The sequence below is a fragment of the Telmatherina bonti genome (assembly GCF_933228915.1).
Source record: "Telmatherina bonti genome assembly, chromosome: 17".
In the NCBI taxonomy this organism is placed as follows: domain Eukaryota; kingdom Metazoa; phylum Chordata; class Actinopteri; order Atheriniformes; family Telmatherinidae; genus Telmatherina; species Telmatherina bonti.
The window spans coordinates 10,672,551-10,693,476 of record NC_136615.1 but is presented as its reverse complement, the minus strand read 5'-3'; the positions used below and the strand labels follow the sequence as shown (position 1 = coordinate 10,693,476).

Sequence of the window (20,926 nt, the reverse complement as noted above, 5' to 3'; positions counted from 1 at the left end):
CCGACACAGTCTGGGGTTCAGATCAGAGTCAGCTTTTCCACTCATTTCTCCATGAAAACACTTTTGCAGCATACTTTGCAACCACTTACAGGTTTAAATGAGTTTTATTTTAACCCCAAAGCCAGTGTACAACATGTCAAGCTTTAGAGAAAGCAGAAAGGATTCAGTGCATGAAGCATTTCTTTGTTTGCTGTTGTCATTTGTGACGCGTCACCACAGCTAAGTGGTATTTACCATCTTAAGATAGAAGGGATCATTTTCTCGCTTGCTGCATGGGGAGAGTACAAGTAGGAAGGAGAGAGAGGAGTCAGAGAGGCATGAAGGGGAAAAACTGTTTTAAGAATAGGAAAGCGGGTAACAAAAGGGAGCACATCGAGGAAAACGATGTTAAAGCTTGTGTTTCAGTTAGACTGGTCAGACATCTGTGCTCCATCTCCCAGAGGAACACGCCCCCACCAGTGTCCTGACTTCCCTCTGAAAACCCCACTATCTGTCTCAGAGATCACTGACTGAAGGGTGCCTCTTTTTAATAGCTGCCTCTGACCTCCATCCATTCACCCGTCCATCTGTCAGCAACGCTAGAGATGCACATGCAAATGAGCTTAAGGAGAAGCTTTTTAAGTTTAAGGAAAAACTAAGCGGACATTTTTTATTTACCTTCCAGAGTTGATGCTTTTTGCAACTTCTCGCGTGTCGACGTGGCACAAATCAGGCAATGCAAGTGCAAGGAATCACTCAACCCGATCATGTAAACACTTAACCTCCTCCCAGGTTGGTTAGACACATTAAAACTGCTTCTGTGGCTGCTGAACCATCAGATTCCAGGTGGTAGATGGACTGTCACGCTGAGAGGAGCCCTGTCACTGCAAGCCAGACAGAAAAGATGGTGGCGCTTTAGCTTTTAGACATAACACAATTTGCTGAACATAAGCTGGGCTGCTGCTTGCATGCAGTCATGTGGGGAAGCCAAATGAATGTGTGTGCCTGAACTCTTGCACCCATTATGTCTGTCATCATGTCTGGAAGAGACCTGGCTCGCGTCCAATCCAGAGAAATTACCCTCCTCTCCACATTAAGAGGGCACTTATTACACCTGTCTTTTATCATGTAGAGAAACCTCAGTGATGACTTCACCACATCTGAAAATAAAAGACACACACACACAAACTCATAAAGTCCTAACTTATGCTTTGTTTAAAGCTTTAGTAATAATTACACACAAGCTGAAAGGCTGTATGATGGAGCTGCAGCTGTCTGTGATGTTTTACACTGATCGAGTGCTTTGAGGTGATGTCATCTGTGTGTGGTGTGTCATCAGCGTGCAGCTGGGACACACAGGCAGACACAAACACACACATGCATGAAAGCAGGCATGCATATACGTGTTCACACACAAGGAAATTGGATAGAGTGTGGATAATCGCTACATTAGTGCAGTGTACAATCACCGTGTGTTTGTGGCTGCAACACACACCTTGAGTTTTCACTTTACAAGCCCAGTGCTGGCTGTAATGGCTCAGCTTGACTCAGCAAGCTGGCACTGGGGAGGGCTGGATGTTTGTGTGAGGGGGATATATGGATTATTTAAAGTGTATCTATCATGCACATTTCAGTCTAATTTATTTTAATACGCAAGTCCAGAAGGGTAAGAAATAATCATGCATTTTTCACAAACCCCTTTAGTCATTTTGTATTGATCTTCTCAGATCATCTTCTACCAGAAACAAGCGAACAGAGAAAGCTCTGCCCTCTATCTTGCCTGCGTCTGATTGGTCAGCTTCGAGTAGTCGTACTGAGCAGTGAAGGTGGGCGTGGCTTTCTTTTCGTGAACGTGCACAACCTAGAGAAGATGACCAATCCCAGAGTCCCTCCGCAGGACGTCACTAAAATTTCAGAGTAGAAAAAACTTTCTAAAACTAATCGTTTCCGTCGCCATGGAAACCGAACGGATAGAGTGCTGGAAAACACACGCGTTTAGGTGATAAAATACGGCACCGTTCATACATCTGATGAGTTTTCAACACTATAACACTGTAGAAAGCTCATAAAACTAGAAATAGAATCATAATGAGATGCCATCCCAACAACAGCTGTGTGATGTCGCAGAATTTCCATGTTAATATTTGTTTTAAGGAACTCTACGAAGCAGTAAATGATTATAATCTACTTTTTTAAAATTATTTTTAATGTGTGTTAAACTGTCAGCAAGCACAGACTACTACGTTCAAAGCAGCTCTAATGATATTTGGCAGATTTTTGTACATAGTTCCATCATGCATCCAGTCTCTTCTTTGAGCTCTGTCTTGTCTTGACTTCCATGCCATCGCCCTATCATGTGATTGTCTAGTACAGTGAATTGTGTAAAATTCAGTCACCAGAACATTTAGTTGCCTACCATAATAAATCCAGGATTTTTCAACCTCAGTAATACTTGTGATGTGTTTGTTGGCATTGATGCCAAGATGCCAATGTTCCAGTATGAGCATGGGTCTTAACTAGCAGTTACCAGCGCCATCGTGGTTACATTTGCATTAGTCCCATCAAGGAGCATTTTCATAACCTAGCTATGTTTTAAAGATACAAGTCTATATGTTATGTATGACTGAAAGCACCAATCCCACCTTTGGTATGGATATCTATTGATAATAGTTTCAGCTTCTCTCCTCTACCAGAGAAACGCTGAAGACGAGACTGAGGGAATATTTCCTTGAACTCTCCAGTCAAAGTTAAGAAATCTTTTACTTTTTCCACAAATATTTGTGTGTATTTTGCTTGAAAAGGAGAAAATGTAATCATTTTAAGTTTGAACACACAGTTTAATGATTTATTTAGTTTATTTAATTCCAAAAGCTTTGGATGAGAAGCTTGTGCTTTCCACATGCAGCATTTGACAAACCCTGCCTGGATCTTGACAAAGGATGGAGTGCAATGTACATGATGAATTGCATTTTTCTATTTGGTAATATTAGGAACATGCGTATCTGTTGTTTGCTGAAACATTTACATCATTTTATTACATCTCACTGGTTCAGCATTTCAGGAATGACAGAAGATTTAGGAGTTGAGCGCATGCCGAGTTGCAGATGTGCAGCTGTCATTGTGGTCTGCTGGGCATAAGCTGCTTTATGAGGCTCGCTGTGGAAGTCAACCGGCATTCTCTCTTTTCGGTTGCCATGGGCAGGAACTTGCACCCAAACCCAAAGCGGAAGCTGCACAGGCACCAGTTTTCCTTCTTCTCTTTGAAGAACTCCTGGCAAAACTTTCAAAGCCCCGTCTTTCTCAGAGCAGGCTCCTAAAATAATGTGCGGTAAATGGAGTGCAGCTGCTCAGCTGAACAGCCACAGACAATCCTTATGATTCTCAACAAGTGATTTTATAGATCCTTTCATGTGTTTTTACCCTTCCTATGTACGATCAATGTCCTTTACACAACCAAAGGTCCCGTCATCAGCGATGAAACGTGTTTAACGCAAGATTCACTGTGCTGCCACTGAGCGTTTCTGAGATGCTGATGCAGCATCAGTTTCCTGGTCATGTAAAAATGTTCCAGTGCCACACACACACTTCTACACATACACAATGATGAGGTCATCGTTTGTTAAATCTGTTTTGTATTGTAAAAATAAGACAGCTGTAATGCCCATTCAGTTCCAGTTTTAGGATGGGGGGGGGGGGGGTGCTGCTTATATAACCTCTGCCTACACTGACAATATGTATTGTGTTTTTGTAAACTCCAGAAACAGATGTTCCTACTTGCTTAACAATTGCAAATGCAGTTTTTACTGTTCACACACACTCAGTATAAACAGGTTCTGTTTGACCTTCCAGACGAGATGAAAGCGGAGGTGCAGCTTCCAGTTAGAGACCAGTCTCTTTAACTGCCTGATCTTTGGTGCTTTCTAAACATTTGCTTGCTGACTCCCTCAGCGATCTGTCCTGATTGCTTTGCAGAATCAGTGCAGCACCATGATTATGTGTGAGGAGCGTGAATATGGCTGCTTCCTGACACCTGTGTTGTGTTTACCTGAAGGATGAAGCTTCCGAGCTGGTTATTTCAATGAGAGCGCTCTCCTTCCAGCCTCACATGCCTCTCATTACGGCCCACAGGCCGGGAGAATCAGCAGAAGAAGACAGGATGGAAGGGCTAAATACATAACAGCTTGCCCCTTTTTTTCTTTCTACATGTCCAGATACAGTTAACCTTTGATTTCGATTAAAGTAATCCACATTTGGCTCCTGCGTGTGCATCTACAGTAACATGCGAGGAACAGATTTACAGCTTGTTTGTTGCTCAGGGTTAGATTGGAAAGACTTAACCACCCTCATACCTTTCTGGGAAATATAAAACTTGTGCCAGTAGAGAGTTGCTTAGTGCAGCAGAATGACTGGAAACGGAGGGAGAGGACTTGCATGGCGAAGGCTGGAGAAGAGGAGCAGCTAGTTGTTGATTAATATGGTAATTTCTCCTTTTTTTAATCCGGTATTCTTTGTAAAATATCAGAATGAATGTGATCACAAGAATATGTATTTTCTTCACATCATTAAGACCCTTTGCAAGACATGAAAAACCTTCAGCACAAACCTAAAAATAATAAACAGCAAGGTAAGACTTAGTATATGCAGAGAAACTCAGTACCTGAGTGGAAAACAAAGCCACAGACCCAAATGTTGTTTCTCTTAACTTATTTCCCTAACATACCTGAAGTAAATTGACAAAACCACATAGTAAATGTTTGACTTTTTTCCTTACTTTTTGGCATTTGTGATCCATTAGGTGGAAAACACGATCAGACCACAAGCTGAACCTGTAGCAAATCCCAGTCCAAATTGATTTTAAAAAAAAGAAGAAAAACAACCAAAACAAAACAAAATAAAACGAAAGTTGCTCCCTTTGCTGAATAAATTCTCCCTAAATTCTTCAATGTAAGAATGGCTGCATGTCTCCTCTTCATCTTACTGTGTAGATTTATTCTTTCTGAACATTATGCCATCTCAGAAACTTCCAGAGATGCTTTTTATGCCTGTCAGACACAGCATGCCAAGTGGGCTTGTTTCTTCAAGCTTGGCATTTATTTCAATGTCTGAAATGATAAATCCATCATGTTGTTGTTTTAGACTTTCATTGGCTGGTTGAAGAAGCAGGTGAGTGTGCACATGTCAGAAAATAAGCGCATGTCTTTTCTTGTAATTTCAAATGATGTGATGATCAGAAGCTGACTGAACTGAACTTCTTGTAACACTGATCTGAAGGATAGCTAAAAGTCTGACTGGATAATTTGGACTCTTCTCAAAGGAAAAAGATTTTTTTGTTTTTACCAGAAATATGTTGATAAGTCAACCATCAGCTTTTAAATTTAAGAGAAAACCATAGACCATATATAAAGCCTCTGTGACGTCACCCGTAGGTTTCTGAAGAGCTGAATTGAAGCTCGGTGGGCGGTTCCTACCGTCGCCATGTTGGCAGCGTAATACGCGTCGTCTCGTCCGGAAAATACAAATATGGGCAAAGAGGCGGAGCTGAGAGGGCGGCTGTGAGCGTCATGGCGGATGATTGACATCGAGCGAACTCCGAGCTTTCTGTAGCTAAAAGCTAACCAACCTAACCCCGAGATATTGGGAGCTAACCAGCTAACGGAGGTAAGTGGGCTAAAGCTAAGTCACGTTGTTAACCGGCTAAAAACCGCGGTTGTTCTACGTTCTTCTTACTTGAAGCCGGAAATCGCTACCTGTCAATCAAAAGGACACGCCCCTAAATATGCTGAATTTTGAGATTAAATTACTTTTAAATGGGCGAGTTAGAAAAAAAAATTCACTCCCCCCACAGTTGTCATGAAGGTAAACCTGACCTATGAAACTGACAATGGATTTTTGAACCAGGCTGTAAACATGTTTATTTCTGCTGTGAAGTTGGTCTTTTTAACATGGGAGTCTATGGGGATTTGCTCTGTTTTGCAGCCCCTAGTGGATGAAGGGGGAACTGCAGTTTTATGCACTTCCACATAGGCTTCACTTTTTACCGCCGGAGGTTTCCGCTTGGTGTATATGTAGGCTATGTGTTTATGCACTTCCTTTTTTCTTTTTAAATACACGGTGCCCCTGCCTCGTCGCGCCGGGTGGCGCCTGCCTGGAGGCTTCCACTGCTCTGGGCTCGGGGGACGGAGGCTCTCTCTGCTTTGCCTGCCCAGGCTCCGTGCGCGGTGGGCTTGCCGGGCCCTGGGGGCCTTGGGTTCCTCCCCTACACCTCGGGTCGTGGTCGTGTTCCCCTACAAGCACTCAGCTGATCTTTGATTGCATGATCACAGGTTGAACAGTCACACGTGCACGCCCACAAAGCGCTCATCTTCCCATCTGCTTCCTACTAAATGTTGCTGATGACTCTCTGTAGGGATGTTTAATAACGGTTGGTATTGTAATTGTTATTTTATTCATTCAATTACTTTTTTTACTTTTATTTTTCATTTTTTTTGTCTGTTTTTGAATATTGTCACTATCTTACTTATGTCTTGTTGTATTTTTTCAGTACTTTATATTGTTTTGCAAATACTGTAACTTTAGCAGCTTAGACACGCCTTTCTTTTCTGTCTCTCTTTTTCCTCCTTTCATTTCCTCTTTTTTTTTTTCCTCTTTCCCTGCCAGGTCCAGCTTGGCCATATCAAGACTGACGATGATTGCAAAATGATAAAAGGAAAATAAATAAATAAATAAAATAAAATAATTATCATAATAATAAAAATATTCAGATTATCAAGGGCAGCTATTTACATGAGATATCTCCCTTGACAGAGCAAATCTGTCTGGCAAAAATATGGCACGCAGATTGTTGTTCTGTATGCTGAGATGCTGGACAGGACAGGTTAAAAAAAATAAATAAATAAAAAAAGTTTTATGCACTTCCACATAGGCTTCACTTTTAACTCCCGGAGGTTTCCGCTTGGAGAAAACCTTTATTAGTTTTTCATGATAAAATCTATCTCTTCATCTTTTTATTGGCTAATTAAGGATCAACAGTAAAAGCACATGAAAGGTTCATGAATTAATTTACTTCATCATGTTTGTGTCTAAAAATAACAATCAAGTTACCAAATTTAACAGGCAGATGGTCAAAACAGTCTTGTATAACTCCACAACTGTTCGTTCTTCTAATCTGACTATGCGTGATGACACAACGACCACAAAAACGTGGTTCCACTACTGTTTCACTGAATGAAACCCCTTCCAACATGCACCCCTTCCACCCAACTCCCCTGTTCCCAAAGCCCTTAAATACTAAAAGAAAGACCCTTTTGTGGTGTGCCTGGCTGCAGCGAACATACCTACAATCGCCACATAAAAGCCTGCCCCCCAGCTGTGGAGGGTCTCAGCAGCTGAACTCTTAACACTGGCATCTAACACTGCTTTACTTGAGAGGCATTACCAAGTTTAATGCACTTTGGGGCATTTTTTGGCATCACATTAGAGGACAAAAATAGTAGTTGGATTGTAACATTTGGGGAAAATCCTCTCAGCTGTGGCAATTTGGAAAATAGCCAACACGGATTTACACTGCTGAGGTTCCCTCGAGGACAAACGTAAACTTGGAGCACAATGCGTAGCCTGTATTTTTTATTTTTTTTTTTTTTTAATGCAGATGCTACAGCTGTGTCCATCCATGGAACAAATAAACTAGATCACAGCCAGGATGATATAAGTGTTCGTACAATTGGTGCATGATTACAGATTTTAAAGGCCGACTGCTCCATGGTTTATTAGTAGTTGAAATCACAGCGATCCCACCGAAGCTGCTGGGTAAATCATGTATTATTTCAAGCTTATTCCAAATGTTCCTGCTTGTTTTCCAGCTATTCATGCTGCTGATTTTAGTGTCCATTAGATGTTTTTCTGGTTATATTTGCTAATCAGAGAATCAGGTTAAATAGAAACACAGTTTTGACAAACTCAAGGGAGTTTTCCTCTCTGTGTGCTGCTGTTCAAGACCTTTTTTACAACAAAAAAGTTTGTAAGAAATGTAAAAATATTTGTTTTTGAAATTTTACACGACCATGTACTAACATAAGGGACATTGTCATGCAAACCTCTTGTTAAAACAACCAGTAAAGATGGTCTTTACATTATGGTAGCAATGGAAATCAAACGCATGCATTGCTGCAGAAACACAAAGTACTGTTGCAGCAGGAGGAGTGTTTTCCTCTGGAGAACTTTTTAAATAAAGTGCTTTTAAAAGCCAAGAACCCGTCTTTACCGTGCATTAACTTGTTGGAGAGTCCATAAATATTGAAGGAAGGAATTTGCCTTTAGCTTTGTTGTCTTGAACAGTTTTCACAGTTGCTGCTTTGATGCTACTTGGGAACATTAGTGTGGCTGGTTCATCCTGTGTTTTGCATACACACTTCATTTGCACATGGTGTGTGAAAGAACTTTTAAATGAATGCTTTTGTGGGAATTTTTGTCCATTGAGCCTGAACAATTCAGATGTTTTATCAGTTGGAATCCAGCAAACACAAAGTGGATTTACAGGCCACTTTAAGGATCACAGACAGATTAAGAGCCTTCACCAAATAAAGCACTTGTCACTGTTACGTCTCGTTCTCCTGTCTTTATAAATGTCCTGAAATCTGTAGCTTTGCTTTAGTTACCTTAATCTATTTTAGGTAAGCAGACATCACCATCGGATCCGCTGCACTCATGCCGTGAAGTCGGATTATTGACCCGATAGAGTGCTGCTCTCGCTGGACAGTATGCATTAAAAGGCCTGAACAGAGTTAAAGGGAAGCGGTTCGGCCATTAGTTAATTATCTACAGCTTGACTTATGTGTGCCATTAGTTTGAAGCAGGCAGAGTAACCTGAATCTGCTACTGACAGCAGAAACATGTTGACTTGTAATTTGTCACTTTATACTGGTGGTTGGTTTAATGCTGGATTGACCGATTAATAGCTTCATCACACGTATCGTATTCCCGCTTGCTCTGAGGTTCAGACTAAACCTGAAATCTTACTTCAGGACTGTCTGTGTGCTCAGAGCTGAAGAATCATCTGAAATGTCAGCCTCTTGAATCCTTATCAGGAAAATATCAATATAGTCACTAGAAAAAAACCAGTTGTCAGAGATGACGAGGTCATTTCTGACATCAGGCGGGGATTTTGTCCCAACATGCAACTGTTACGGTTTAGGAAGCCAGAACTCAGCCAACAAAGAAGTTTAAACAGATTCATTGAAATAGTGATTGTGCTGACGATGGTCTTGCTTAGTCTGATCATAAGGAAGTCTGGAGCACAAAAAAAAGGGTGAGATGCCTCTGGAAAGGCCAAGAAATGAAGGTTTACCAGGAGATGGGAAATAGGCAGCATCAGAGTAGTCCTCCAGAGCAGGGAAACAATCTCCATAATCCAGAATCTCAAGGTCCAATAACAGTCCAGGGTCCACACCAAAACACACGAGCAAGCAGGAGAAATCTGAAGAGCAAGCAAGAGGCAGGGTCAGAACCAGGCGGGGTTCAGCAACAGGTGATCAGCTCATACCAATAAGGGCGTAGCAAAGACGGTGGTCGGGGACAGACAGAGTCAAACCAGGTTTTCTCTCAGAGTCAGGTACATGAACAATGCTTGAAAGCTGTGGAAAAGACGGACGATCTCCCACTGAGCAGATCTAGAGCTTGTGTTTAAATAGAGGGCAGAACAGGCGATGGTAATCGGCAATCAGGCCAGGGAAGAGTGCAGCTTGTTACGGGCAGAGCAGAAACCATGACAGCAACATGATGTGACGTATCTCGTCTCTGAATATAAGGAATAAAGACTTTTTCATTTAATTAAATTCTGTGTTGAGAAGGTTTAATCCTTAGCAGAATCATGTAAACTTGTAAACTTCCAGCGGATCAACAGCAACATTCCTAATGGAGTCATTTTTCTGCCACTTAATGGACCAAATCCACTTCTTATCCTTCTGGAATCACTGGGAATAACATTTATCTCTAAGCTGCTGAATGCTCTACAACAAGCTGCTAACTTCTTTTCTTTTTGAGGGGGGGGACAGCTGCCTGCTGTGACTGGAAATGATGTGAGCAGAGATAACTGAATCCAAACTGTAAAGCTGCGTAGGCTGTAAAGCTGAAACGCTCCATAAAGCAGAGGGGGGCTGCAGAGACAGGTGGTGATTCTCTGTGGGTTTATCACCATGGGCAAGACCCTTTTAAATGACCTGCAGCCATTTCATTCTCTGTTGGTCTAAATATTGATTTGGTGCTGCTTTAAATTTAGCAAGGAAAAAGCAATTAGATAAATAGAACTGGGCTTGGTTTTGTGGATAAATACACACAACATAATACAGAAAATCTATCATCATTGCAGCAGCAGCATGCACAACATGAATATTATGAAGAAATTCCATGGATCTGAAGTCGGCCATCGAGCTGTAATTTACACCTTGCTTTCGTTTTTAATCCAAAATGTTTCTTGTGTTAATTATGCACTTTGCCACTGTTTTCCTAACGTTGGATGCAAACATCAGCGTCTCTTCCCGTTTTTATGAACATGTGAAACCATTTAGGTCTCTTCGGGTGCAGCTGCTCTGCTGTCTCACGTTTAGATGGAAAATACCAATGAGGAATGAGAAAAAGATGCTCATTACTGCCGGAGAGCCAACGATGACTGAACTGTTGCCCTCTGGAGAGGGTATGTTTTTGTGATTTGGACTCAACGCTGCTCTGGTCTTTGCCGTTTCTCCACAGGTTGTGCGGCGTCGAGAGAGGAGCCTTACATCATCTGGCTTGAACCGAAGACCTTTGTGTGCGTCCAGCTCCAGATTCCACACATGAGGTCGGTTTTGTGCAATCGCAGCTACACTTGTTAATCCACTTCACATGTGGCTCCAGACTGAAGCTTTTCCTCTGGAAGACAAAACTAACAAGAACATGGTTCCTGTTATTCTTAAGACGACATCATTTAACTTTGGTCCGGGAGGAAAAACCAGTTGTTTGAATGAATAGCTCAAGCAGGTGTTGAAGATCCTGCCAACCTTTACATGTCTGCTTCTTGTCAGCAAATGACTCCAAACACACACTTTTGCTGAAGTTCAGTTATTTAAGTTCGTGACTTAAATAGACTTTAATCTTTCCTTTTTGGTTTTGACACCTTTTGTTCATCATGCCTGATACAGTTTTTCTGCTAAATAAAAGCAATATTTTTAAGATTTTGACATATTAGTAAATAATGTTTAGCGCATACGCTGCAGTTACCCCCGTCAGCCGAACAAGATACCCAAGACTTGTTATTTTGAGGTTTTCTACTCACTGCAGATGATTTGTTGTGGCTTTTCAAAGATCTTTTCCCTCTTTCCCATTTTTATTTGCCATGAAATTATGCATTTTGCTGTTGCTTGTTCCATCTTTACCAGAAATACACTGGTCACATGACACCTTATGTGACATCTGGGGACATGTAAATGCAAAATACGTGTTTTCATTACACTTTTTTATATGATTTTATATTGAAACATCTAAAAAAAGATGAGAGTAAAATATTTCCAGTGTATTTTTTCGAAATGTGAGTGTTTGTGTTACCAATTTTTTATCACAATATTTAAGTTTTGTGCAGTTCTAGGTGTGATGGAAACACAGCCATGGATCTCCTTCACCTTTCTTTACCATGTCCTTTAAGTAAATAGTGTTCGCCAATTATTTGCACAGGTGAAAGATAATGATCATCTCAAGGGAAAGTTTTCCACTGAGGATATTGTATGGCTTTGGTAATAAAACTAAAATATTGCATTAGTCTGACCAAGATCAGACTTTTCTGAAGCATCATCTTTTTAAAATCATAAAACATCCTGATAATGTTGAAGGCTGAATAACTGAGCAAGGTTTAAATTGTCCTATGTAGGTGCAAGTCCTCCAAAGTTCCATCTTTTGGTCAAAAAAAGCCAAGTATATGCGTATATTAATACAGCAAAGTTTACAATAGTTTCTCTTATTCAGATATTTTTTAGTTTATTTAGTGAGCTGGCAAGATGCATCAGAAAAACAGCCTATAAAGATCCACCTGATGACATGATAATTGTCTCACACCTGTGCACACAGACAATGTGCACAGGTATTTAAACTCCTCAATGAGGGATGACTCTTTAAACAACACTGAGGAAGGCTCTGAAGGGCAACAATGTTACCACAAAGCATTAGTAGTTTTAAATCATACAGATTTCCCTTTTAATTTTATTTTTGAAATGTTTTATTCTCTTCTCCACGATACAGCAACAAATCAAGAACAACAAAAGAAAATATACAATAGAGTTACATCAACTACAACACAATAGTTGTGGTACATTTTACATGTTCTACATGTAAAAGAAAAGAAGAGAAAATTGGAGTAGGAAGAAGAACTTGCAACTCTTGGTAGTGTGGAAACCTCAGTTGGTCTAAATGTCTGATATTCCTGTAAAATAAAAGCAGAGTGTTTTTCTTGCATTCAGCTTTGATTTCTCTGGTTCTCTGTAGCGGAGCAAGTAGCATGCAGCGTCAACTGTGAGTCAGCCGTTGGTGCATGCTGCGTTGCTCTTGTGGTCAGTCAGAGGGGCTGCGTATCGTGAGGAAAGACGAGTACGATGACATTCCGACTTTCTGTCAGAGAGATTATTTTGACTATAAATAGTACAGAAATAACTTTGCAGTTGGACGAGGAAAAAACTGAGTGTGGTTGACATACTGTCCAGTATGTTATATAGAGAAATGTTTCCAATATGCAGTTAACTTGATTTATATGTACAGTCTTTAAAGTGGATGTTAACACTTCAGTGTGTTTGACTGTTTTGTTGGCATACCACAACCATGATTCCAAAAAGATAAAATGTAAATTAAAAACAGATTTGTAAATCTTATAAACCCCTATTTTATTCCCAGTAGAACAGAAGAAACATTTTAAGTGTTCAAATTCAGCGATTTTATCATTTCATGGAAAATATTAACTCAGATGTTTACGTATCTAACACAAACTGTGTCTAAAACTTTTAAAACATTCATGTTTGTTTGATCATTGTGTGTGATTTTAGTTTTCTTCTAGAGATTGATAAAGCATTCTGATTCAGATTCTGGGTATCATCAGAAAATCAGATAATTAGGAGGAATCTCTGTGCGCAGGTCAAAACTCATGATCGCCAAGCTGTCAAGTGCATTAAATACAGACATGAGTCTCTGTGGGAAGTCGTGGGATGTGCCGAGGAACACATCTAGAAATTACTGTGAACACAGTTTGTTATCGAGTATCTGACCTGGGCGTCTCTGGTTATGTAATCAGATCATTAAAAATTTAATTTGGAAAGCGGTGTCCCGCGGACCGAAGAGGAAAAGAAGTATTCAGCTTGTTCTGGGATTCTTCCACATCTACAGCTACATGAATGCTGAAAATCACATGGAGGTTATAGAGCGACATCTGCTCCCGTCCAGACATCGTTTCTTGCAGGGAAGACTTCAGCAAGACAAAGTTAAACCACAATCATGGATTTATCACAACACCATGGATTCACAGGAGAACTGGCCCGCTTGCTGTCCAGACCTTTGACCAACACATGTGGAGCATCATAACAGCTAAAATCTGGGAGTGAAGGTTCAGGACTGATGAGCAGCTAGAATCCTGCATCAGACCAGAACAGGGTTAAGATGACAGAAGACTGGACGCTGCACAATGATAAACATCACAGCAGAAATACTTTTTACAAATGTGTTGCGAGCATAAAGACAAAATTTTCCCTGTGATGGACTGGCAACCTGTCCAGGATGTACCCTTCCTCTCATTCAGTGATTGCTGGGATAGACTCCAGCTCTCCTGCAACCCTTAACTGGACTAAGCAGTAAGGCTGTGACGACACGCTTTTGTCTCAATTTGATTTTTCTCATTTTTGTAGATTAAAAATATAATAAATGTATAAAACATTTTTTCTTCTCGTCATTTTACTTGATTTCAATTAGGAAAAAAACAACACAGTAGCCAGATCATCATTCTGCTGCTATAACACCCAAGAAGACAAGTAAAAAGATCAATAGAAACAGTAAAAAATAACCAAAATTTTATAATGGATTATTTTTATTTATTTGCAAAAAAATTTTTTTAAACAAAAATTGATTTTAAAATTATGAAGCAAAGCAATCCCGATTTTCGACTTTTCGATTCGATTTTCCCACCCCTACGAAGGGTTAAGAAAATGAATGAATGAAAAACATATTTTCCATGAAATGGCTACATGTTTCAGTGTCAGCATCTGATTTCTTGTTTATGTTCCGTTGGGAATAAAATATGGGTTTACAAGAGTTGCAAATAATTGCATTATGTTTTTATTTACATTTTACACAACGTCCCAACGTTTTTGGGATTGTCATTGTCATAAAATCTAATTGCTTTAGTTTGATTTCAACCTAAAACCATTGAAGTGTCAAAAACATCAGTTTTCTTCCTTTGTTAGCACGTTGATGTGGAGCACTTCACATCAGACGGTTAAATATTGTGATAATCTCTCATCGGCCATGAACACCTTTCTGACTTGTTCATATTGAAATGAACAAAGTTTTCAAGACGCTGTAATATATCATGGAACAGATGCAACAAATCTGACTCACTTTATTCCAATGTTTTCAGCTATTTTAGACCATGAATCATCCGGCGACCTCTTTACCGGGTCAGCAGCTACTGCTTTAAATCATTTGCTTCACGCCAGCTTTTCTCTTTACTGTAGGAAACTGAAGGCGAAACTTCTTCTGTTTTGCTTCACTGAAGCTTGAAATCTTTCCCGTTTATTTATCTTCTGAAGTAGGAAGTTGGGGGTGTTGGAGTCGAGACGGGGGGTGCGGGCATGTTTTTCAAATATGGAGGAAAACAATGGGGTGGAAGATACTGAGCAGAGCCACTTGTGGAGGTCATTGCAGTGGAAAGCCCCCGCTAACACAATAAACAAAATAATAGTTTGTCACTGCTTTTGTAATGTAGGGAAACTTCATGTCAGCGGCTCTCTTCCTGTTATCTTACACTTGTTTATCCTGATATTAAAGGCGCAACCATCAGGTTTCATCTTTGTAAAAGCTGATTAATTTTAAAAAATCCATTTAATTTATGGATTACATTACTAGACGAGCATTGTCAGCTGTATTCAGGCTGTGTTTTCTTTACTGTGTCTGCAGGACACTGTGGCCGTATAATCCAACACTTGCAGGTTTTCATACAAAAAAAAAAAAGCTTTGTTCTTTAACACTTGTCTCTTTGTCTTCGAGTGAAAGCAGCAAACCATCTCACTTTACGTCCCCAAAAACCAGCCTGACAATAGCAACACACTTCATCATTTCTCAGCTTTCCATCTCTTCTTTCTTTCCACTTCATCTCCTTTTCTCTCGCCTCATTTGTCCCCCTCTTGTCTCTTCGTTCTTTATGCCTGTGCGGTTCGCTGAAAGCCCGAGAATGATATCACTTGATACTTTTATTGTCCAAAACTCAACGGAGAGAGTGCGCTGCCAGTGCTTCCCAGCAGTGCTTACTTTTTGATTTTTTTAGCAGAGTATCAGGTTGAGCCGAGAGTGCCCACAACAGCTTCGGCCCTGCCCCCGGGGGCCTTAAGATAAAGCAGCCAGCGAGGTCTCAGTTTGCAGGGGGAGTTGGTTTGTGTGCTGTAGTGGGAAACTGCTGGGAGCAGCAGGTCAGCGCCACTGGGAAGCTGGGATTAAACTGCACTCATCCTGGGTTCAAAACTCTGGACAACAACGCATCTAGGGCCAAACACTGTCCACAAAACTTAAAGAAGTGACTGATTTTTGAGGTTTAGTTTGGAAAAGTGGGTTTAAGGGATTGTACTCCTGGAACCTTTGTTTGTTTGTGGACCCCCCCCCTTGGGGCTGTATGTAGGGCTAAGGTGGGGCTGGAAAAGGTTAAGCATAATAAAGACAGTTCAAGGCTTCAAACTCCGCCTTCCAGAGAAGCTCCAGTCAGTCCAAAGTCAGTGTTGACATGGAATATGCTAATTTTTCAACTTCGTTTTATTGATTAACAGGCATCTGATCAGAATTTATTGGTATGATATAGCTCAACTATCCAGAAATGTACTTTTATGAAACTTTCTAACCATTATTGCAACATATAACACATTATTCTTTGGATAAAAACGCCTGATTTGCTGAACAATGAAAATACTCTTTGTAATGCTGCAATCTCAATGCATTTTTGTGGCAAATAAATAATTGGAAAAAATGTAAGTTTTTGTTTTTAAGTCTGAGTACATGGTCTCCTGTCGGAAAAGGGTGGACTGCCAACTCTGCGTTGGGAATGAGTAGTTGGCTGGAGGAGAAGAGTTTGTCTCAGTTCATCCTCTCTGTCTTCGCAGATGTTTATGGCAGTAGCAAGTTAAAAAATGTGTTACCACATTAAGTATGAGGTTAATATAATTACATACAGATGACCTTGCTTTAGGTTGCTTTTGAGTGATCCTTTAATGTTGAGAAAAACCCCTGGAGGTTTGCTGGTGGGCTCGCTGCTCTGTTGAATGTTTTGGTTTTCACTGTTGTTCTGTTTTGCCAGCACTGTGACGGATGCTATCTCTGTTTAGTTGCTGCTTCTCAGCCTCTTTAACCCTCAGCTCAAAGAACTGATGTTTACCTGCGAAAGCATTGCATACGAATGAAGTCGGAGTACAGACAAAAGACAAAAAAAGCCTGTTGTAGCAGATAGAACAGAATTATCTCATCACTAGAAGCCAGTGAGACCCTCCCTGTCTGGCCGGCCACCCACTTGCAAACTAGCCTGTGATATGTCAGATGGACTTAGTTTTGCATCACTTTCCTGCTCAGGCTTGCCATAAGACCCTTGTAATGGTCAGCATCAGAAGAAGAGGGATTGCTGTCTTTCCTCCACAGGGTTGGGGAATTGCCTCATTGTCCTACCAGAGTGACTCCTGCCCTGTTTCAGCCCGCAACCAGACTGACATACAGTCCTCAGATTGCAAAAACAGATGTTTCTAGGGGGGAAACGGTCACCACTCACCCACAGATCAAAGAGATGTGTGCAGGTTTTGTGTGCCTTCATCCACATGTGCTTACGAGTCAATGCAGCACTTTTATTACGTTCCATCTACATATTTGGTGTAGAAAGAAGGGGGAAAAAAGGCTCTTGGGATAGATGAGTTTTTCTTTTTCCCCCTTTATGTTGCTTGTTCCTGCATCTTTTCCTCTCATTCACTGATGGATTTTAACGTTGGCATGTTAGCTCTGTGCTTGTGGCAGGTGAACTCCCTTCTGGCCACAAGTTGTAGGTCTGTTTAACACTCTGGTTTCTACACCATTATTCTTTTTTTCCTGCATCTTTCTTTCCCACGCGTCTGTCTTACTTCCCCCCGGAGCTCAGTGCTGGGATTTCCTCACCTTCAACACATCCGTGTGTTTGTGTTCCAGCCCTACTCCCTCCCAAGCTCGTAAATTAACAAATATGCCACAGAGATAACACTCCCACATCAAGATACGGATGAACTACAAGTACTGCTGACACGTGCATCATGTGGACAATGTGGCAGCACCTCGTAGGGGGAGATATATCTGCCTCTTGACTTTAGCTGTCACAATACATCAACAGATCACTGTCAAACGTGTAAATAAAACACTGAGGTAGAAAGTGAACATCTGCTTTATCAAAGTATTGTATGTTGCTTATTTGCAGAAATTCTCATTATATTAGCAGGATATTGGACCTTAAAAGGATTTTGCATTCATCAATAAGAGGCATCTTATATGCTCAGAAATGCATTCATGTAAATCCAAATGTTTCCTGATTTAAAGATTTTTTTTTACACTCCATGGTAACTATGATAACTATTTCATTCAATAAGTAAAACATGTTGATTTTGAACTTTTTGTATTTGAGCAAGAATCTAAACATTTCAGCATGCAGCTCAACCCGGACTGTGGTTTTAGTAGATGCTGGCCTCCCTCCGGAGAATGTTCATGTTAAACATCTGTCTCCATGTGCTTGTTGATGGGCCACTGAAGCAGCCAGATGGTCGTAGCTGCTCCCTTTGTGGGATTCAAAGTCGACTCAGACTTCTCTAATTGCACAGAGAAGCAAAAGTGCAGCGGGGAGGACTGAATTTGTCGCTCCATATCTGCTTTTAAAGTTTTCAGGGGCGTAAAATGCCTGATGTAATTGAAAGCAAGCATGATAAAGACCAACTGTATCAGACACCATTGTCTTGTTTTGGTCTTGTAAACTTGATCTGATTTCACCTTGCTTACAGTTTATCTTTTCCTTAAGTGGAAACTTCATAAGCTCTTGTCACAGCCAGATATTTCCATCTGTCCATCAGTCGCCTCCATCTTTTTCCATATGTCTTCCCTCCTCTGCCATCTCTTTCCACAACCCTGCTAACCCTGCTTAGCCTCCCAAGGGGTGGCTGGACAGAGGAGTGATGCAACATGTGCAGGCGCAGCTCCAATTGAAAACACATGGAGATAAAAACCTCAGTGAGATGTCTAAGGCATGTCCGGGAATCATGTGTCGACACGAGCCAAAATAAAGCATTTGGTTGCTGTAGTATGAAATCTATTCCTTCCGGGCTCTTTCTTTACGGCTTTATCAAACTTGTGCTTTGGCACAAGTGAATATTAAGGTTAAAGTTATGTGGACACAGAATTTTTAGTATTTGTGTTGCAGTGGTATTAATAAGCCACAGTTTGGGTGGATGTGTTGCATCCAGCTCTGAAAAGTGAAGCCAATGTTTAGGTGTCTTATGTTAGACCCTTTCTCCTATAGCCACCAGGAGGCAACTCTGCTACTTGCAAGTTAAATGTACTCAAAAATGACTAAATTTCCAACTTAAATTTTTACCTAGGTAAACTTTTCTATAATTTGTAGTTTCAAATCTACAAAGCAGCATGATTTGTATTTAATTATAATACAGTTTGGGGTAAAGCAACTGATAATGCAAAAAAAGAAAAAATGAAAAAAGGCAAGTATAAATATAATCCCAATATTCACTTTTAAAAAAAGACTGTATGTCCTTAATACTCTAACTAAAAACAAACAAGAGCAAGAAAGTTTCACTGTTCAGGCCACCCCATTAATTATCTTAATGAAAATTTAGCTAAACTGTCAGTTTGATTTCTTTCTTGTGCCTGTTATCTGTTTTTGCCCTGCTTTGCTTCACAGTCATCTTCTTTCTTTAGATCTACATGATACTACTGACTGAAACCTGACAAGGAAAGATGAATGACCAGCAGCTCACAGGAGGACTACAAGCTGCTCGGGCAAATCTGTATGAATGATGCTTTAGCCTGGCATGTGTCGTACATGTGGATCTTTACTCCCTTTAGATCCTCTGGTCTTTGATGTGAATGTCTGTTCTGTGTCTGAGCTCCCATTACTGCAAACAGAAACCTCCCAGATCATCTTCACTCTGGTTGCAGCAGTGCAGATGGCTTTTTCTTCATGATTTGTGGTCAAATCATTGCCTGATAGTGTGTTTAAAGCGCATAAATGAAATGTGAAGGATTGGTCTGTCAGCAGATAGGTATACTTCTCATCAGACTGGATATAAACATTTTTCATTTGTCCTCAAAGTCTACAAATACCAATTGAGGTTTTCTATGTATGAAGTAAAACTCCTAATGCCTTACAGTTTAAGTTGCACATAACCAATTTCCAGATACCCCATGATATTCCATGTGAAACCAACCCGTGACTCCCAGCTGAAAATTTTACATATAAATGACATAAAATTTCCAGGTAAAGATCATAAATCAGCGTTTGCTGTCTAAAAAAATTAAGAAAAGATAAAGAGATAATTAAATTCACAACTCAAATCAATTACTTAAATGAAGTAAAATGGCCCTGCGATGGACTGGCGAGCTGTCCAGGGTGTACCCTGCCTGTCGCCCAAAGCCAGCTGGGATAGGCTCCAGCTTCCCCGCGACCCTGAATTGGATTAAGCGGTTTAGAAAATGGATGGATGGATGGAAATGAAGTAAAATGAGTCATATCCCCATGTCTAATTAATTAGAAAAAAAATGTTTTCTAATAATATAAGAGCAAAAAGGGTCAATGTTTATAAATGTGAACACATTTGTGAGCTATCTTTTTAGCCACATTGGATTAGTCACAGTAGATGTTATTAGCTTGTGTTAGCTTAGCTTCTAATGAAAGCATAAAAGAACTCTGAGTTCACCAACTTAGTCTTTAGTTTTTTTTAGATTTAGGTTAAAAAACAAACAAAAACACAATATAAAACAAAAATGTGAAACTATAACATGCAACACACATGCTATAGCTAATATTAGCTTAACTAGCAAGCTGTAGCTGCAAACTATAAACACAAACTATGACTGTCAGATAAACTTTTTATTTTATTTTTTAGAATAGAATTAGAATCAGGAGAGTCAACTTTACTGGTGTTAATTTAACCTGCTTGGAGTGTAGGAGTGAAATGCGTGACAGTCATCAAGAGGAGAAAATGAGCACCTAATGAGCAGCCAGTGGTTGTTTTTGTTGAGAAACAAGATTTTGTGATATCCTAGACTCTTTAGTGAGAGTTAGTGACTTTTAAGTGGCCCATTAACCTCTTTACATACAACTCGCAACCACAGCATGAGGATGAGTCATAAGGTTTTATTAGAAAGGGGTCAAAGTTTTACTGCACTAGCTTGCGTGCATCTGCATGCTAACAGTTCACATGCTAACAGCTTCAGTTTAGACTGATTAGACAGGCCTATTTGTTGGGCTTTCCATGGTGCGTTCAAGGGCCTGACTGACCTAACGGCTTCTCTTCATGTTTGAGTTGGGTCTTTTTGCATTGTTCATATGGAACTCATTCATTAATTTATTCATTATCCTCACTGCTTAGTCCGATGAAGGGTCGCTGGAGCTTATCCCAGCAGTCTTTGGGTAAAAGGCAGGGTACACCCTGGACAGCTCGCCAGTCCATCG

At 40.4% G+C, this 20,926-nt stretch overlaps 1 protein-coding gene across 2 annotated transcripts in view; it reads left to right on the top strand.

Moving 5' to 3' along the window:
• Positions 1–20,926, top strand: part of lhfpl2a (LHFPL tetraspan subfamily member 2a) — a 48,199-nt gene that overhangs the window by 7,551 nt on the left and 19,722 nt on the right. The window contains exon 2 of one of the 2 annotated variants that reach the window (XM_079256499.1): positions 10,723–10,810. The exons of the other annotated variant lie outside the window; for it this stretch is intronic. The gene's annotated coding sequence lies outside the window, so the exon portion shown is untranslated. The remainder of the gene's footprint in view (positions 1–10,722; positions 10,811–20,926) is intronic. 2 annotated transcript variants of the gene reach the window in all.